This window comes from Phocoena sinus, chromosome 19, assembly GCF_008692025.1.
Source record: "Phocoena sinus isolate mPhoSin1 chromosome 19, mPhoSin1.pri, whole genome shotgun sequence".
Classification (NCBI taxonomy): domain Eukaryota; kingdom Metazoa; phylum Chordata; class Mammalia; order Artiodactyla; family Phocoenidae; genus Phocoena; species Phocoena sinus.
Genome location: NC_045781.1, coordinates 5951377 through 5969904, shown reverse-complemented (window position 1 = coordinate 5969904; position 18528 = coordinate 5951377). Strand labels below are relative to the sequence as shown.

General features: G+C 50.5%; 1 long non-coding RNA gene across 1 annotated transcript; it reads right to left on the bottom strand.

Moving 5' to 3' along the window:
• Window positions 1-12406: 12406 nt before the first annotated feature.
• LOC116743891 lies at window positions 12407-18496 on the bottom strand. The gene is made up of 3 exons (XR_004346906.1): window positions 18460-18496; window positions 13261-13359; window positions 12407-12773 (listed from the first exon to the last, which is right to left on the bottom strand). It is a non-coding gene; the product is annotated as an uncharacterized LOC116743891 (long non-coding RNA).
• Between the last annotated feature and the right edge of the window lie 32 nt (window positions 18497-18528).

Below are 18528 nucleotides of genomic sequence, written 5' to 3'. Positions count from 1 at the left end.
ATTTACGTGGTTAGCCAAGGAAAAAAGACTACATTTCCCAGTGTCTCTTGCAACTAGATATGGCCATGTGACTACTTTCTGGCCAGTAGTATGTGAGTGAAAGTAATCAGTGTAATTTCCTTGAAGTGCCCTTAATGGAAGATGCCTGCTCTCCATTCCTTCATTTCCCCCTTTCCATTGTCTAGAATGCAGATGTATCAGTTAGCTTTGCAGTGTAACAAACGTCTCCAAACTTAGAGGCTTAAAATAATAACCTTTTATGATTTCTTTGGGTCATCAACTTGGGCTGGGCTCAGCTGAGCAGTTTTCTGTTTTGGCTGGGCTTCCTCAGGCATTTGTGGTCAGTTATGGGTCAGCTAAGTGACTCTGTTTCTGGGAGGGGTTGTTGACCTCAGCTAGGTTGTTGACCTCAGCTAACCTTCAGCTAGGGTGATGGGATTGATCAAGCCATGTAGTTTTCGTCGTCCTGCAGGCTGACTGGGGCTTTTTCACATGGTGGCTGGGGAGGGTTCCAAGAGCAGCAGGGGAAGCATAAGACCTACACTTGACACTTTGCACAACGTGACTATTTTCAAGGGGTGGGGAAATAGATTCCACCTCTCAAAGGGAAAATCCGCAAAGTGACATTGCAAAGGAGCATAGATACAGGAAAGTGTGCAGAACTGGGGCCATTTTTGCAACCTGCCACAGCATTTGTGGTGGTGAACTATGTGGAAAGTGACTGTGTCCCCATACTAGGACTGGAATACTTACATCCACGCTGTGAAGAGAGAGATTTCAATTTCTAGCTCATTGAAGCAACTGTTATTTTTTTGTGTCTCTGTTATGGCAGCTGAATTAATACCTTAACTATTATGCTGCCAACCTCCGGAACTTGTGTGAGCAACATAATAAATATCCTTATTGTTGAAGCCATTTGGAGTCAGGTTTTCTGTTACTTGAAATCAACAGCAGCCCTACTGATACATATAATAAATACTCCTTTCTGGGAACAGAAATCCTGGTGGTCCTTGGTCACAGTGGAACATTCCCTTGGTTCTGGGTAGAGGCAAACATTTGTTTCATCCTAATCAAAAGCTATCATCCAACTTGTACATAATCAGAAGAAGGCGCTCTGGTCCTACTCTGATTAGCCCTGAGGACTTCCCACCTGGAGCCTCAGTTCTCTCGACTCTGTAAAATAAGACCAAATGCCTTCATCTTTCATGGATAAGGAGAGGACAAAATGATACAATGACTGAGTATCAGGAAGGATAGAAGCATCTTAAAAAATAAGTTAGGAAATTAGTTTATCAAAAAATAAAACTTTAAGATAATGTGGGCACAGAGTAAAAAAGAAAATGATTCTCCCCTTCCTTCCAGCTCCTCCGTTCCAACTTCTTTTCACTAGAGACTGTTGTCAATTTCTTGTGTGTCCTTCCAGATATCCTAGGTATGCATGCATAAGCATTTTCAAACAGAACATGTGTATACATTATCTAACATTGTGTGTGTGCGAGTGTTTTATTAAAATTATGTCTTGGAGATGGTTGCATATAAATACATGAGGTATGACATTATTTTTCAGTGCTGGTGGTCAAGTGTTTCCTGGTCTCGATGTACTGTACCCAAAGTTATTTCATCAACCCTCTACTGATGAGCATTTAGATTTCTTTGAATATGCTTCAGTGCTATTTTTGAAACTTAAAGTTATCCCATATAACCCACATTTTGAACAATACAAAAACAGAAGTGGAGGAATTGATTTATCATGAAGCGAATATCCATGCAAGTTTGCAGGTCATGGAATAGAGCACTGTCAGCCACCCCAGCACTCCTCTCCCTCCCCCTCCCAATGACTCCTCCATCTCCTTCAGAGATAACCTCTATCCTAACTTTTCTTGTAAATCTCTCTTTTTTTGCCTTGCCTTGCCTTTTTCCTCTAAAATTTTGCATTGGAAACATATCAAACCTACAGTTACCAGAATAATAAAATACACCTTTCAACAAAATTTATCAAATGTTAATATTTGCCCATTCCCATATATTTTCTCTCTCTCTCTCTCTCTCTTTTTCTCTACTTATCTGTGTATCTCTCTCTTTTTCTGTTTAAATATACACCTATCTATCTATCTATTCTCTCCATACACAAACATACATACCATGGTACATCCACCATGATGAACAGACCCATAGCGAGATGTGAGTTCTGGGAGGCTGAAGGAAGGAGCCCTCAGCACAGTCGCTGTCCCTTGATGGACCCAGTGGTCAGAAGCACCTCTAGAAATTTTTGAACCTTTTGAAAATAGGTGCAGACCTCATGCTACTTCATCTGTAAATTCTTTAATCTGTGTCTCCTGAGAACAAGGCCATTTCTGTGCCACAACCATAATATCATTACCACCCTCAAGAACTTCAACATTGATATTATCTAATAAACAATCCAAATTCAAAATTTCCTAGTTGTCCCAATAATGAACTTTATAGCATTAAAAAAAATCAGAGTCCTGCAATGATATTCTCCCCACTTTCCAAGAATAGACTATGGGTCAGAAACACAGTACAGGTTGATTGCCAAAAGCAGAAATAATACAGGCCACATTCAAAATTAGAAATTAATAACAAAGAATAACCCCAGACACTCAGATTGCTTTGCACATTTCAAAACACTCTCTAAGTAACTCTTGGGTTAAATGGAAGAATAAAACTGGAGTGCCATTCATTTAGAAATGAGCACACTACACAACAAAACTTGTGAGTTGGGGCCAAAGCTATACTCTGAGGAAGAGCTGTAGCTTCAGATGCTAATTCGGAAAAATGCTCACATGAAAGGAGATGAGCAAAACAATTCAAGAGGCTAGAAAAAGAACAATAAAGTTAGTGCACTAAAATTTGAAAGAAAGCATGGATAGATTTTTTTTAAAGGAAAGTACTTTTACTTTTTTAAAATTTATTTATTTTTGGCTGCATTGGGTGTTCGTTGCTGCACACAGATTTTCTTTAGCTGCGGTGAGCGGGAGGTACTCTTTGCCTTGCAATGCACGGGCTTCTCATGCAATGGCTTCTCTTGTTGTGGAGCACAGGCTCTAGGCACGTGGGCTTCCATAGTTGTGGCATGCAGGCTCAGTAGTTGTGGCGCACAGGCTTAGTTACTCCACGGCATGTGGGATCTTCCCGGACCAGGGATCGAACCCCCATCCCCTGCATTGGCAGGCAGATTCTAAACCACTGCACCACCAGGGAAGTCCTCATGGACAGATTTTAATGAGGAAATTAACAAAAAAGAAAAAAGTGGATAGTATAAAGAAGCTGTTCTTCTGTCTCTCCAACAATAGTAACCTTTTACATTTGTACCTGTGTACTTTGGTGAACTCTCCAAGAAGGCAGAATGGCATGACAGCTGCTGATAGCTAGGTGACACCTGTCAAGTTGCTTTCACTCTCTATGCCTCAGTTTCCACCTAAGTGAAATGAGATATAACAGCACCTCCCTCAAAGAGTCACTGGGATGATTACGTGTATTGATGTGGATAAAGCGTTTAGTTCGTACCTGGCACCTCGGAGGTGTGACGTATTTGCTATTATCAGTCTTGTCATCTGTTAGAATAGATCTTTCCTCGGGGACTGGCAGGGTCAGAGGGCGTGTTAGATGTTGCTAGACTCCTCCACAGGGAGCTCCGAAAGGCGGTTTCCCAGAGCTTCGCCAACGCAACGCAACCGCGATGTCAGACTCTTTGATCTCTGCCTTCTCAGAGGTGAATAGTGGGATCCCGGTGAGGTTTTTAATTTGCATTGATTTTCTAATGAATTTGGTTAAGCAGTCTTTCAAGGAGACTCTGTGGTTTTCACAGCCGCTTCAGGATTCTCCTGGGGAGATCGTAGTCTTTGGGGAGAGCCTCGCATGGTTGGTGAGGGGGGTTTTGAGACCCAGAGAGACAGCAGTCTCTCCGCTTGGCCCAGCGCGGGAATCAGCATTTCCTTGATCAGCCTCTGTGAAGGGGGTGGGGGGGGAGGTGGACGATGCCCTAAACCTCGGATTCTTACTCTACCAACTAGGGACTGAAAATCCTTCTCTAATATGACTTCTATGAGAATCTAAGAAGGCGATTCACCCCTTCATTCATCCCATAAGGACAGCTCACAAGTATTGATCGTGTCCTGGCCACCAGGTCCTGTCCAGAGCTTTATAAACGTGTGAACTCCACATCTCGACCCTATGAGGGCGGTAGTACGATTATGCCCACTGATGAGGAAACTTGAAGCTCAGAGAGGTAAAGTCACTTACCGAAGGTCACACAGCGAGTGAGTGGTAGTCAAGACTTGAGCGGTCTGACTGCACTAATCCATCCAATTACGTTTATTGAGTGCCTGTCAGGTGAAGGGCGTGGTTCTAGTCACTAAAGATAAAAGGTGAAGGAGACAAAGACCCCCACCTTGGAGGCACAGATATTCCTTGGGCGGGGCCGACATTCGAGAGGACGGGGCCAACATTACGGGGGGAGGGGCTGACGTTCTCTAGCCTTCAGGGTCCACAGCCTCCACCTCCACGTCGTACTCTGTTCCTACATAGTACTGACCGAGCATATAGTAGGGATTCAAGCGTTCCTGACAAAAACACAGCCTCCGCCCTCATGCAGCTCACAGCCTAGGAAAGACAGTCCTGAACGGTAGGACCCTACAGAAAGGTATTTACCTCCCAGGCAGGAGGGAGGCAATTACGCGCTCTTAATCACTACCTCTGTTTGTCTCAGCAAGGAGAGAGGAAAGGCGGTGCCCCGAACCTGGCCTGGTTTGAGATGCTCCCAGCCGCGGGAGACAGACAGACTGTCATCAAATGTCGGAAAATAGCTGTCATGAGACGCCTCACCCCCTGACACCTGAAACCCTCCCCCTGCGACTGCAAAGTCATAGGTTCTACTCCTGTTGACTGAGCACACGCACGCTTTCAAATTCTCACGCAGCCTTACTGGGGTAGAGACTGACTTACCCGGAGTCCCAGCCGGGGTCAAGGTGTCAGGATCCGGATTCAAACTCAGCACCTTGGATGTCACGGTGAGCTGTGCTTGGATCTCCCGCTCCCCATCCTTGTTTGTGTGGAATAAAATGAAGGGAAGGCAACGTGACAGCCTTACACCCTTGTCTGTGTCATTGTTTCTGGGTCCTCCCTGCCTGGGACATGGACTGTAATAAATGATGTGCTGCTCTACACCCCTCAGACTCACGCTGACCAAGACCTGGGTTTCTAGAGTGTTAAATGATTCACTCGAAAGTGGGGACCCCCCACCACGTGCCTCCCCTGTGGTGGGTGATGCTGGGGACCCTGGAGGAGTAAGACCAGAACCCTGATCTCAAAGACGCTGCAGACTGGTGGCAGAGACGGACACAGACAGTGAGAACCAAGGTGGTCATGGCTGTGACAGAGCAGGTACCAGGTGTGTGGCACCCAGAGCTTTAGGGTGAAGCCGTGGGAGGTGAAATAGAGGGCTCTGATGGGTGACAGTGGAACGCCAGGCTGAGGGGCTGGGTCTTTGTCTGGGGGCACTGGGGAGCCATGGGAGGTGTGTGAGCAGGGGAGGGATAGGGTTAACCCTGGGTGTAGAAAGAATCCTCTGGGGCCCCCCTGGGTGTGGACAGAGACCAGAAGAAGGCTGGGAGTGGGGAGGGGTCCAGGGAAAGAGGAGGAGGCCTGAGTAGGGACCAGGCAGTGGGTATGGAGAAGAGAGAGTGGGACAGACAGGGCTGGAGGGAGTGAAGGGAGGGAGAGGCTGGTAGTGGGCTCTAATGTGGGATCCCCTGCTACTCCTTCCGCCTCCCAGTCGTGGGTACTTTGAAGCCCACAGGAGCCACAAGATAAAGCTTGGCAGAGCAGAACTCTCGCATCCCCTCTTTCCCCACAGTCAGCCCCATCCCTCCCACCACAGCCTGACCCCTCCCTCCATGCCTCTCCTTTGGCCATTCTGGGTCCAGATGCTCCTCTCTCTGAGGCCTGTCCCCAACTTCCTACAGCCTCTTACTGAGGGGGCAAACTCAGCAATTGGGTGCCTGGCCCTCAGAGAGCCTCCAAATGGCTGGTCTATAAAATGGGTGTATTACTTTCCTATGGTTGGTGTAACAAATTCCCACAAACTTAGTGGCTTCAAACAACACACATCTATCTCATGATTCTGGAGGTCAGAGGTCCTAGATGGGTGTCACCAGGCTCTAGAGGAGAATCCTTTTCCTTTCCTTTCCCAGCTCCTAGAGGCTGTCCCCGCTTCACTGCTCATGGCTTTTGCCTCCATCTTCAAATCCCAAAGGTAGCATCTTCATATATGTATTTATTATTATGTTCTGGCCATGCCACGTGGCTTGCGGGATCTTAATTCCCTGACCAGAGATTGAACCCGGGCCATGGCAGTGAAAGCAAGGAGTCCTAACCACTGGACTGCCAGGGAATTGCCCTGCAGGTAGCATCTTCAAATCTCTTTCTGCCTCACTTTTCCACATATCAGGATCCCTATATTGTGACTATATTGGGCCCACCTGGATAATCCAGGCTCCTCTCCCTATTTGAGAGTCATCTGACTAGAAGCCTTAACTCCATCTGAGACCTTCATTCCCCTTTGCCATGTAAGGTAACATACCCACGGGTTCCGGAATGAGGACGTGGACATCTTTGGGGCCATCCATCTGCCTACCACAGTGAGCATGGGGTTCCCTACTCACATTTATTCAACATTTATTGAGCACCTACTATGTGCCAGGCACTGTCTTAGGATGAAAATCTCTACTCTCATGGAATTCCTTTGTTACAGCATTGGGGTGGGGTGCGGGGAGGGGTGCAGACAGACAATTAAACAATTACAATTTTAAAAATCAATGCATGACCATCGGTGCTATGGAGAGGAAAGCAGGAGGATTAAGGGGAGAGGGAGTGTTGAGGGGTTTAGACACTTGAAAGAGGCAACCGTTAGCAGAGACCTGAGTGATGTGAGGAAGAGGTGTGGGGGAGGGCGCTCCAGGCAGGGGGCACAGCGGGTGCAAAGGCCTAGAGGTGGGAGGAAAGGGGGGGGGAGGGTGATGGGGAGCCCTTGGGAGGATCCAACGTGGCAGGCTGTGATGTGCTCATCATTCACTACCCAATTTGTCCATGGACCCTTGTTCTCCGGCTGAGAAAACCGGAGCTCAGAGATGAGGGATCTGGTCATACGAGGAGGTGGGTTGTCTTTGGACTCCTGGTATAGTGCTCACTCAGTCTGCTCTAGGTCCTGAAGCTCCAGCCATGTCTTTTCTGGAGGACCACCCTGAGGTTTTGCATGTCTTCCTCATCATTGGGTTTTAGCCTCTTCTTCCTCCTGATCTGTCACCAGACCATGAGCTGTGCATGCAAATATGTCCTGAGGTCTCATGTGACCTGGTCCTGAGCTGCGAGATGTTGGGGACACAGATGTGAATCAGCCCTCCAGGGGCTCCCAGGCTGGTATAGGAGATAAATAGGGCACAGACAGTTCCAGTTTGGAGGGATTAAGGGGATCCAAGGGAGGAAGAGGGACTGTAGAAGGACTAGGCCTGGAAAAGTCAGGGAGGGCTTCCTGGAGGAGGGGACATTTGCATTGGGAATTAATGTATGAGTAAAGTTTGCCAGGTAAAGATGGGAATACATTCATTCATTCACTCATTCATTTTACAAACGTGTCCTGAGGCATTGTGTGGGTTGGTTGTTCAAGGATGATCCGTGCATTTATTCATTCAATATGTCTTTGTTGGGACTTCCTTGGCAGTCCAGTGGTTAAGATTTCACCTTCCAATGCAGGGGGTGCAGGTTCAATCCCTGGTCGGGGAGCTAAGATCCCACATGCCTCAGGGCCCAAAAACCAAAACATAAAACAGAAGCGATATTGTAACAAATTCAATAAAAATGGTCCACATCAAAAAAAAATTTTTGTTTAGGCAAAATAATACAATGGTTAAGACTTCAGATCCTGGAGTCGGTCAACCTGGATTCTTTTCTGAGATGTTTCATTTACTGAATGGCTCACTTATTTAAGTTTGCCTCAGCTTTCCCCCTTGATAAAATGAGGACAGCAATAGTATCGCCCTCACAGGGTTCTTGGAAGAATAAATTAAAATGATGCCTGTGAAGGTCATAGCACGTTGCCCCGTACATAGTTGACATTTCATTCCTGCCCTTGGCTTAGCAGGAACCTCTCAGAGACCCTCCATGCAATGAAGGTGATACCTGATTTAGTCTGGTGGGGTGTGTCGTAGTCAGAGAAGGGTTTCTGGGGAGGGTGGCACTCAGTCGGGTTCTGAAGCTTGAGTAGGAGTTTGTTGGTTGGAACAGTAGGGTCAAGTCCAGAATGAGGAAATGGCAAGGACAAAGGCTGGGTGTGTGCATGTGTGCATGAAACCATGTGGCTTGTTCTAGGAACTCCAGAGCAGAAGGAAGGGAAGTGGTGAGCTAGGCAACTGGTGATGTGGGTGGAGCCCCAAAAGCTAGGGCTGCAAATGCCAGGCTGAGGAGCTCAGACCTCATCCTGGGGGCAATGGGAAGACAGCGCCCAAGCAAACAAGCTGATCCTTCGGTTCACAGATGGGGAAACTGAGGCCCATGCTCAGACCCTGTGTGGTGGTCCCTCCGATTTCCAGCTCTCTGATTTCTATCCACTTGTGAGCCTCCCCATCCTGGGTCCTCCAGGGGAGACCAGGCCTCCAGCTCCTGCTCAGACACCCTGGAAGACGCCTGCCTCCCACCTGCTGGTGGGCTCAGGATAACGAGGAAACAGAGTGGGGAAACTGAGGCCCGCAAACAGATCAGGACCCCTGAGTTAACATCCTGGCATCTGAGGTCACAGATACAGGTGCAAATCCAGGCTTGGTCTCTCTTTTGTCTGCTTTGATTTTGAGGAAGTGAATCTCCTCCTCCGAGCCTCAGTTTCCCCATCTGAAAAGTGGAGCTGTTAAGAGTAGCCACCTCGGGACTTCCCTGGCGGTCCAGTGGTTAAGACTCCACGCTCCCAATGCAGGGGGCATGGGTTCGATCCCTGGTCAGGGAACTAAGATCCTGCATGCCCCGCAGCACAGCCAAAAATAAAAAATAATAATAAAAATAAAAAAAAATGAGTAGTCACTTCGTGGGGCTTGGCACAGCCAGGATCCTGCAGTCCTTGAAAGATACGGGCTTCCTGAGAGGCTGGAGAATACCAGGGGTGAAGTGCACAAGGCTGGAGCAAGCCTCTAGTTCTGGGAGTGGTTTGATGTGATGATGCATTAAGGACAGGAAAAGGGGTGCAGAGGAGGGTGGGTCAGACCACCCAGGGTCTCCACCCTAGGCTGAGGCGCGGGGACTTTGGCCAGGGGTACTGGGGAGCCATGGGAGGCCTGTGAGCAGGGGAGGGGTAGGTCTGCTCTGTACTGGATGGGATAACTGGAGGCAGGGAGGGCTGGGAGGGAGGCTAGGCTGAGAGTCCAGCCAGGTGAGGTGAAGGCCTGCACGGGGCCAGGGCGACGGGGACGGGGCAGAGAGGATCAGAGTGAGACTGTGAGAGGTGAGGGGAAGCAAGGGAGAGAGGACAGCGCCCCAGTTCTGGGTGGACGGGGTGGGGGCCGTCCCTGAGATGGAGGACATGGGGAAGTTGGTGGGGGGCGGGGTGTGGGACTTGCTAACGTGGAGGCCTGTGGGTCCCAACAGCATCATCCAGCCCTTGGAGGACCCTCTGGAGACTTGGCAGCCGTCACCCGCTGGGGCCCTGTGCCCACCGGGGACGACCCTCTTCCTCCTCTACTCCCTGGCCGCCCTCATCTCCTACCTCCTGGTGATCCAAGGGGCAGGGCCCCTCCTGCCTCCCCCTTTGTCCGCAGACTGGTTTGGCCACCACGCCATGGCTGATGCCGCCTTCACTGTTCTCCTGCCCCTGCCCCTCACCTGGATGCTCCCCGGCTGGCCCCTGGGTGGCATCTTCTACCACCTGGACCCCGGCCTCGTCTTCCTGGCATTCTACGCCAGGGGCAGCCTGCTGGCCCGTGCGGCCACCGACTGCTACACCTCTGCGCTCCAGCCCACCTGGGCACAGAACCATCGCACAGCCTGGAGGGCAGTTTTCTGGGCCGGGGGTTTTGGGCTCCTTCTTCTGGTCCTGGGCACATCAGCCCTGTGAACCCTGAGGGGCCAGGTGAACCGGGCCGACGCTTTTTACAAGACGCCTGCCGGGGAGCCTGCCCAGCCATCTTCATCCTCCAGCCCTGCACTGAGTCAGCGGGCGTTCAGCTTTGGGGTGCCACTGGCGGTGCTGAGTGCCTTTCACAGCTTCCTGAAGGCCAGGCTGCAGCTGGCGAGGCTCACAGGGAGGCCCCGGCTGTTAGGGGTGCCATAGCCACGGGGGCCATGCTGTTTCTCTGCTGGTTTCCCTTCCCCCTGCTGCTTCTGTTGATGCTGGTGGGGATGTGAGAGGACCAGGCCTTCAGGCAGCACCTGTGCTGGGCGGGCCCTCTGGTGCCGCCAAGTGGGGTAGTCTAAGGGGGAGACGGGTGGGGTCTGGCACTGGGGAGGGAGGCCCAGGTGTCCTGCGGCGACCGGGAGGGAAATTCCTGGGGGAGCGCTGGGAACATTTAGGGGGAGTGTAGAGGGGGGTCTCCCACCTTATCAAACTCCAGAAAATGTGAGATGCTGAGAGAGACTGAAATTTAGAGAGGGGGACAGGGACCCGGGGTGGGGGGCAGGGCCCCAGAGAATGGGGAACAAAGATGCAAAGAGAAAGCAGGCCAAGTGAAGGAAGAGATGCAGAGAGGGAGAAATGGGCACCGACGCAGACGTAACAGCATCACATAGACGTGGTGGCAGACGGAGGCCGAGGCAGGGAAGGGACGCAAGAGACAGGTCAGGCTGCCGGGAGGGACCAAGTGGGAGACAAGACAGGAAAAGATACGGAGACAAAGACCCAGGAGGAGATGGAAAGGAACTAGACTCTGACTGAAGGAGAGGAGAATGAGTGGGGAGAGAGACAGATGGACAGGGAGAGACAGACAGACATACAGACAGACATGGGCCTGGATCTAAAGACACGATTATAGACATGGGCTAGGAATTTGCATCCAACCACCCTGGTTATGCCAGGACTTAGCAATACAATATCTGGGCTATGGGGCTTTCGGAGCTAAAACTGGGAAAGTCTCATGCTCGCCGGGATGCCGTGGTCCCTGCAGGTGGAACCGAGTAACACAGGACAGTACTTGGCCACCGGATGTTCTGGGTCTCCAGGACACTAGCTATCATCCGTCTTCTCTTGCTGCCTTTTGAAATACGCACGCGCCTCCTAACCATGCCCTCGCCCCTGGGAAAGGATGTTGTCGGTCACCTTTGGTTTTCAAACTCCCAAATGTTTCCAAACTAAAGGTTAATTTTTGCTCCAAGGGGGAAATTTTTTCCAAGGGGGAGAATCTATCTCTTCCGTCTTTGGAAAATGCATTATAGTAGATGCCTCTTGACCCTGTCTGCACATCAGGATCTCCGGAGGAGCTTTCAAACTCCAAGTCAATGCCCAGGGCCCATCCCCAGGTGTTGTGGTTTAAGTGGTCTAGGGTAGAGCTGGGCTCTGGGAGTTTCCAAAGCTTGCCAGGAAGTCCCACGGGCAGCGGGCTGAGCCCCATCCATCTCCAAGTGCCTGTGGCTGTGCAAATGCAACCTTGGTAGCTCCCAGGGGGTTGAGAAACCCAGCACTCAATGGCTGAAAACCCTGGAGGTGCGAGTGGGGAGGAGGGATGCAAAGATCGATTTCTTTGTCAATATTTGTTTGTTTTCCAAACGTTGATAGCCAAGACCCAAGCTGGGGGTCCAGCAGAAGTCACATTTATTCTGTGCACCCCGTGCCTCAGACTCCCAGTCACAGCCAAGAAGGGTGGGGAGGAAGTGGGGGGGACGCGAAGAGAGGCAGGGAGGCTGACTCTGATTGGGAGAGGTTTTTAGGAAGCCTTCCAGGTGGAGCTGACACACAATAGGGGAGGGGAAGGGCACTCCGGGCAGGGAGTACAGCATGTGCAAAGACCCTGGGGTGCGGCTTTTTTTTCTTTAAGCCATCTGTGAGTTATATACATTAAGATATACTACAGAGGGCGCGTAAGAGGTGGGTGCGATTTAAAAAAAGAAAAAGACGGGAGGGCGTCAGGTCAAACACAGCTTCCGGGACTTCTCTGGTGGCACGGTTGTTAAGAATCCGCCTGCCAGTGCAGGGGACATGGGTTCGAGCCCTGGTCCGGGAAGATCCCACATGCTGCGGAGCAACTAAGCCTGTGTGCCACAACTACTGAGCCTGCACTCTAGAGCCCGGGAGCCACAACTACTGAGCCCGCGTGCCACAACTACTGAAGCCCGCGCACCTAGAGCCCGTGTTCTGCAACAAGAGAAGCCACCGCAGTGAGAAGCCCGTGCACCACAATGAAGAGGAACCCCCCGCTTCCAGCAACTAGAGAAAGCCCACAGCCCACGTGCAGCAAAGAAGACACATCGCAGCCAAAAACAAACCCCAAAACACAGCTTCCTATGCCAGGCTGAGGGGCTGGGACTCTTGTCCCAGGGGTGCCGGGAGCCATGGGAAGGATAGGTCACCTCTGCTTGTAGAATGACCCCTGTGAAGACTGAAGGAGAGAGATAGGGGGCGCGGCTATGGTCCAGGGAGAGAGGAAGGCCCCTGGGAGAGGGGACGAAGCCTCAAGGACCGCTTACCCGGCTCAGGTCTCAGAATTCTTCTTTTGCGGAAATCGACTTCCCTGCTAGAGCTGGGCCGAACCACTTCTGGCTGGGAACATAGTACAACACCGCCCCTGTGTGGTTATTGTTAGCATTGTAACCAAGGTCTCCTATAAGTAAGACTGTCTTCTAAATCAGGACGCTTAGAAGAGTTAAAGAGGACACTATTACAAATTAAAATTATAGTGAAACTATGAATTCGTTTCTAATTGGAATTTTCTAGACCTTTCCCAGGAAACCCAGGATGTTCAGTCACCCTACTCAGAAGTTGCCTTTTTAGATCTTGAGGTGAAATGAAATTGTTTGTCTGATGAGAAAAATGGATGAAACTTGACCAAAGGCTGGGGTGTCACCCATGGCATTCTACCTACTGGGGATGGAGACAGGGAGTGGGAAGGAGGCGGTTAGTGAGGGAGCTGGTAACTGACTGTATATCTGGAGGTCTGGACACTTTTATAAGTAAGGGGCATTTACAGTAGGTATTGAAGGCTGAATAGGAGTTTGCTAAGAAAAGAGAAAGATGTGTTGATACAATATAGCAATGAAGACATCACTACAGACCCTTTGCAACTTGCAAATTCCATTCGCATCTTTGATCTCAGGCTGTCCTTGCCACGGCCTTCTGGGGCCCACTGGTCCAAGATTTTCATCTTTGTCTGACTGGGAAGAAAACCAAGACTCAGAGACAAGGAATAAATCTGAAGTACACAGCAGTTTGTGTTGGTACCAGGTGGTGAGTCATCCCTGCTTCTCCTATCTGTGTTTTTGCACTCAAAGTTGGAATGTCCTTCCCCCTCTCTAAACGCTCCTGACAGACTACTCCCCCTTCAAAACACAGCTCAGTCTCTGGGCACCTAGCCTCAAACCTGACAGTCTATCCCCCTAGTCTCCACCTTCCCCAGACCCAGGAGTGCGGGCCTCCTCTCTCTGACCCAGAAGGCTGGCCCTCAGACAGAGTTGGCCCAAGGCTGTGTGCCTGCCGGGGTGGTGGGATAGAGCAGGGTGTGCTGATTCAGTCACATTTATTTGGTCTCAGAGGCCAAAGTCACGGTCAGGGCAGAGGCAGGGCTCTTGGATTAGGGGTCCTGTGTCTTCTCATTGCTGAGCCTAAGAGAGGAAAAGAGACAGAGAGATACACGGAAACGTGGGACAGAAAGAGAGGCCCGAGATCTAGCCTGCTACCCCCGCCCTCTTCCCACTCACCTTGTTGAAGAAGTAGATGGAGGTGAGGATGGTGAATACGGCTATGGCCAGGGTCACATTCTGGGTGCAGGGGTCAGAGGTCAGGACCCATCCCTTCCCTTCCCTCTCCCCACCCCTACCCCGGGCCTCCCTCCCCCTGCCAGACCCCTCCTCACTTCCTGAAAATTCATGGCCAGAGGTCTCAGCCGCAGGGTTGCTTGGCCTCTCTCTCCCTTTCCTGGGCCTGTGAGCCAGAGAGGGAAGATGGGCCAGCAGATCCTGACAGAGGGTCGTCTGGGAGACCAGAATGGTGGCCATGGTGACAAGAGAAGGGCATTCTGGGTAAGGGGACCTTGTGGCAGAGGCTTGGGGGAGAGGGGCATTTGGGTACAGAATGTCACATGGAGTATGTGAACTTGGAATGGGGACATTTGAGATGGGAGAGTCCAGACCTGCAACCCTGGAGGGTGCTGGGGAGCCGTGAGAGGGCCGCGAGCAGGGGTGGGATGGGGTGAGCTCTGGGTGCCAGAAGTATCTTGGAGAAAAAAAAAGAAAAATGAAAACAGAAAAAAATGAAAAAAAAAAAAAAAAAAAAAGAAGTATCTTGGAACAGGAAGAGACTGGAAGCCAGAGAGCAGATGAGGTGGCCCAGGCAAAATTTCCTCCAATGGTATCTGTCAGTTGCAAGATTTAGAGACACAGCAGGGGGAGGACCGAGCCTTCCAGAGCCCGGTCACCAGTTTGGGGGCGGAAGCAGCAGTTATAATGGTAGAACTCGTGGCAGAGGCAGCAGCTTTCCCATCTCTGGGCCACGGGGACAGTGATGTGCCCGGGACTCCCGTGGCCCTCTGGCGGTCCTTGGCTTTTACTCCGCCAGCCCTCCTGAGAGTTTGTAGACCTAAATCTCTTTGGGTCCATCACGCCTTTAGAACTAACTTTGGGGTCACCAGAAACACAGAGGACAGAGGAAACCAGTGCAGTCAGCCCTCATTATCTGCGATTCCATCTCTGCCCAGAGTGGCTACAAGTTTGAGTCTGACGACACGCACAATCCTTTGTTGATCAAGGTGACAATTCTCTGCTCTCTTGTTTCAGCTCAAACAGAGAGCTGCCCGGAGGCCGGAGACAGGAGGGGGCAGTGCTGGGGAGGAGCTCATGCTCTGGGGCCAGAGGGATAGGTTTGGATCCCAGCTCTGGCACCTGTGAGTGGGGTGGCCTGAGGCAAATTTTCTAGTTTGTAAAAAACAAAAAGAAAAAAAAAAAAAAGGATCTACCAGGATGAGTAGTTTTTTGGATTTAAGATTATAATCTACGTGACACACACACACATTTTCCCTAGAAGCAATGATTCAGTATTTGCTAATCCCGCGTTCCCAGTGACTTTATGCAACATAAATGCTGGAAATGACATGAATCAGCCGTGAAATGATACCTGAGTGCACCAGCCAGAAAACTCCAGAAGGCAAGACACTGAACAGGGCAACTGGCATGGTCTGTCCAACAAGTCCGTGTCCCCCAAAAAACCAAGGCAAATGGACTTGCTCTATTTAAACAAATCCATAAGAGACATAAGACCAGATTCGATGGGTGATCCTGAACTGGATTCTGGTTTAGATAACTCAGCTGTAAAGGATATTGGGGGAGATATTGGGGACCTCTGAAAGGAGAGTGGGTATTAGATGAAAGTGTTATTGACATGGAAAGGAGGAGATTGTTCCAAAGTTGCATGTGCGATATGATCTCATTTTGGTAAAAAGTACATATATTTTTTAAATGTGGGGATTTCCCTGGCGGTCCAGCGGTTAAGACTCTGCGCTTCCACTGCAGGGTGCACGGGTTCGATCCCTCGTTGAGGAACTAAGATCCCAGGTGCCACGTGGTGCGGCAGGAAAAAAAAAAATAACGTGTGTGTCGAAAAATCTGGAAGGATGTGCTGTCTCAGCGTTGCAGCAGAAAGCGGCAGGCGCAGCTCAAAAAGGTTTACTTGGAGGGAGTTTAATGCAGGGCCCATGTTCAGAGTTGGCAGGACAGCGCAGCACTGGGCTTAGGAAACTTGGGGAGCTGCTGCCACCCAGTTGGGTCTGAATTGAGTCCCACCAAAGATCAAGTCCTCACCCCCGGTACCTGTGAATGTGACTTCATTTGGAAATAGGGTCTTTGCAGATGTAAATCAAGTTAAGATCAGGTCATAACTGGTGTCCTTATAAGAAGAGGAGAGACCCAGAGACAGACACACACAAAGGCCACTTGATGAGGGTCTGGAGTGATGCTTCTATAAGCCAAGGATTGTCAGCAACACTGGAAGCTGGGGAGAGGCAGGGAGCAGATCCTTCTTCACAGCTCTCAGAAGGGACCGACCCTGCTGAAACCTTGATTTCGGACTTCTGGCCTCCAGAACTGGGAGACAATAAATTTCCGACGTCTAAACCAGCCAATTTGTGGCTGTTTGTTACAGCAGCTCTAGCAAACCAATACACACCGCTAGGCATCAAGGGGTGAGATCCATGTCATCAGAACCTCAAGGGACAGGGGGTTCCCCGAAGGAAGCTATACTGCAGCCAGTACCTCTCATCCTAGGAGTTCCTGCTCCCCTCCCTGGCTGACCCCAACGGGGATCCAGAGGGCACGGGGGCCAGGATGGAGATGAAGACAGAGGCTTCCTCAAGGGCACAGAGCTGGACAGAGAATGGAGTGGGCCACCCCCGTATTTACGTGTGTGGCGGGCTGAGTAATAGACCCAAACTGGCCACACCCCAACCCCCAAAACCTGTGAGTATTTCTCTCACCTGGCTTAAGGGACTTTGCAGAGGTGATTACATTAAGGATCTTGAGACGGGACTTGTCTTAGTCTGTTTGAGCTACTATAATAGAATACCATAGATGGGGTGGCTTATAAATAACACAACTATATTTCTCACAGCTCTGGAGGCTGGAAGTCCAAGATCAAGGTGCTGGCAGATTTGGTGTCTGGTAAGAGCCTGCTTTCTTGTTCATAGATGGCCAATTACTCGATGTGTCCTCATGTGGTGGAAGAGACCAGGGAGCTCTCTGGGGTCTCTTTTAAAAGGGCACTAATCCCATTCACGACGGCTCCACCCTCATGACCTAATCACCCCAAAGGCCCCACCTCCTCATACCGTCACCTTGGAGGTTCGGGTTAAAACATGAATTTCGGGGGGGGGGGGACTCAGGAAGTGGGCTGACAAGACATCTTTATTTAAAGTACATTACCATGGGGACTTCCTTGGCAGTCCAGTGGTTAAGACTCTATGCTTCTAATGCAAGGGGTGTGGGTTTGATCCCTGGTCAGGGAACTAAGATCCCACGTGCCACGCAGCCAAAAATAAAATAAAATAAAGAACATTGCCATGGAGCCAGCCTCCAGCATAGCCCCCAGTGAGTCCCACCTCCTGGAGTTCATATCCCATGTAGTCTCCTCCCTCATGGAATAGGGTCAACCTGTGTAAATAGTGGAATATGGTGGAAATGGCAGAGGGTGACTTCTGAGGCTGGGCTATAAAAGACATTGCTATGCCTTGGGTTAGTCACTCTGGGGGAAGCTGGTGGCCATGCTGTGAAGATGCTCAAGCAGCCCTATGGGAGGCCCGTGTGGTGAGGGGGCTGAGGCCTCCTGCCAACAGCCACATCAGTAAGCTTGGAAGTGGCTCTTCCAGTGCCAGTCGAGTTTTCACGTGACTTCAGCCCTGGTGGATATTTGACTACAATCTCATGAGAGACCCTGAGCCAGAATCACCCAGCTAAGCCACTCCCAAATTCCTGGCCCACAAAAGCTGTGAGAGATAATAAATGGCTACTGTCCTAACCCATTAAGTTTTTTTTTTTTTTTTTTTTGCCGTACGCGGGACTCTCACTGTTGTGGCCTCTCCCATTGCGGCGCACAGGCTCCAGACGTGCAGGCTCAGCGGCCATGGCCCACACGCCCAGCTGCTCCGTGGCATGTGGGATCTTCCCAGACCGGGACATGAACCCGTGTCCCCTGCATCGGCAGGCGGACTCTCAACCACTGCGCCACCAGGGAAGCCCCCATTAAGTTTTAGGGTGATTTGTTACGCAGCAGTACATAACCAACACTGTTTAGTACTTACCCTGAGAAATGCTGTTCTAAGTGCTGAATATATTTGAACTCATTAATCCTGAAAGCAACTCTCCAAGGAACAGACTATGCTTGTCCCCATTATATGAATGAGGAAACAGAGAGATGCAGTAACTTGCCCAAAGTCACACAGCTTATATATGGCAAAGCTGGGGTTTGAACCCAGCCTGTCCAAACTCCAGGGTGTGGGTGTTCAACCTCTGGGCCATGCTGGCTTTGGCCAGCTGTGGGTGGCACTGGAAGAAGTCACCAAGAAGTCCAAGAGAGCCTCAAAGAGCCCCAACATTTAAGGGGTGAGAAAAAGAACAGACGTGGCTGGTGGAGTGGGGAAGGAGGGGAGGGCAGAGTCTAGAATGTGGGGCGGGGCGGGGTTCTCCCTCCATCTATGCCCACTTTAAGGGCTCCTAGGTTCAAATCCCAACTTTGCCACTTACTAGCTGTGTTCCCTCAGGCAGATTACTTACCCTTGCTGTGCCTCGGTTTCCCCGTCTGCACCATGGAGATGGTGATAATCAGATCAACACTTCCTGGGG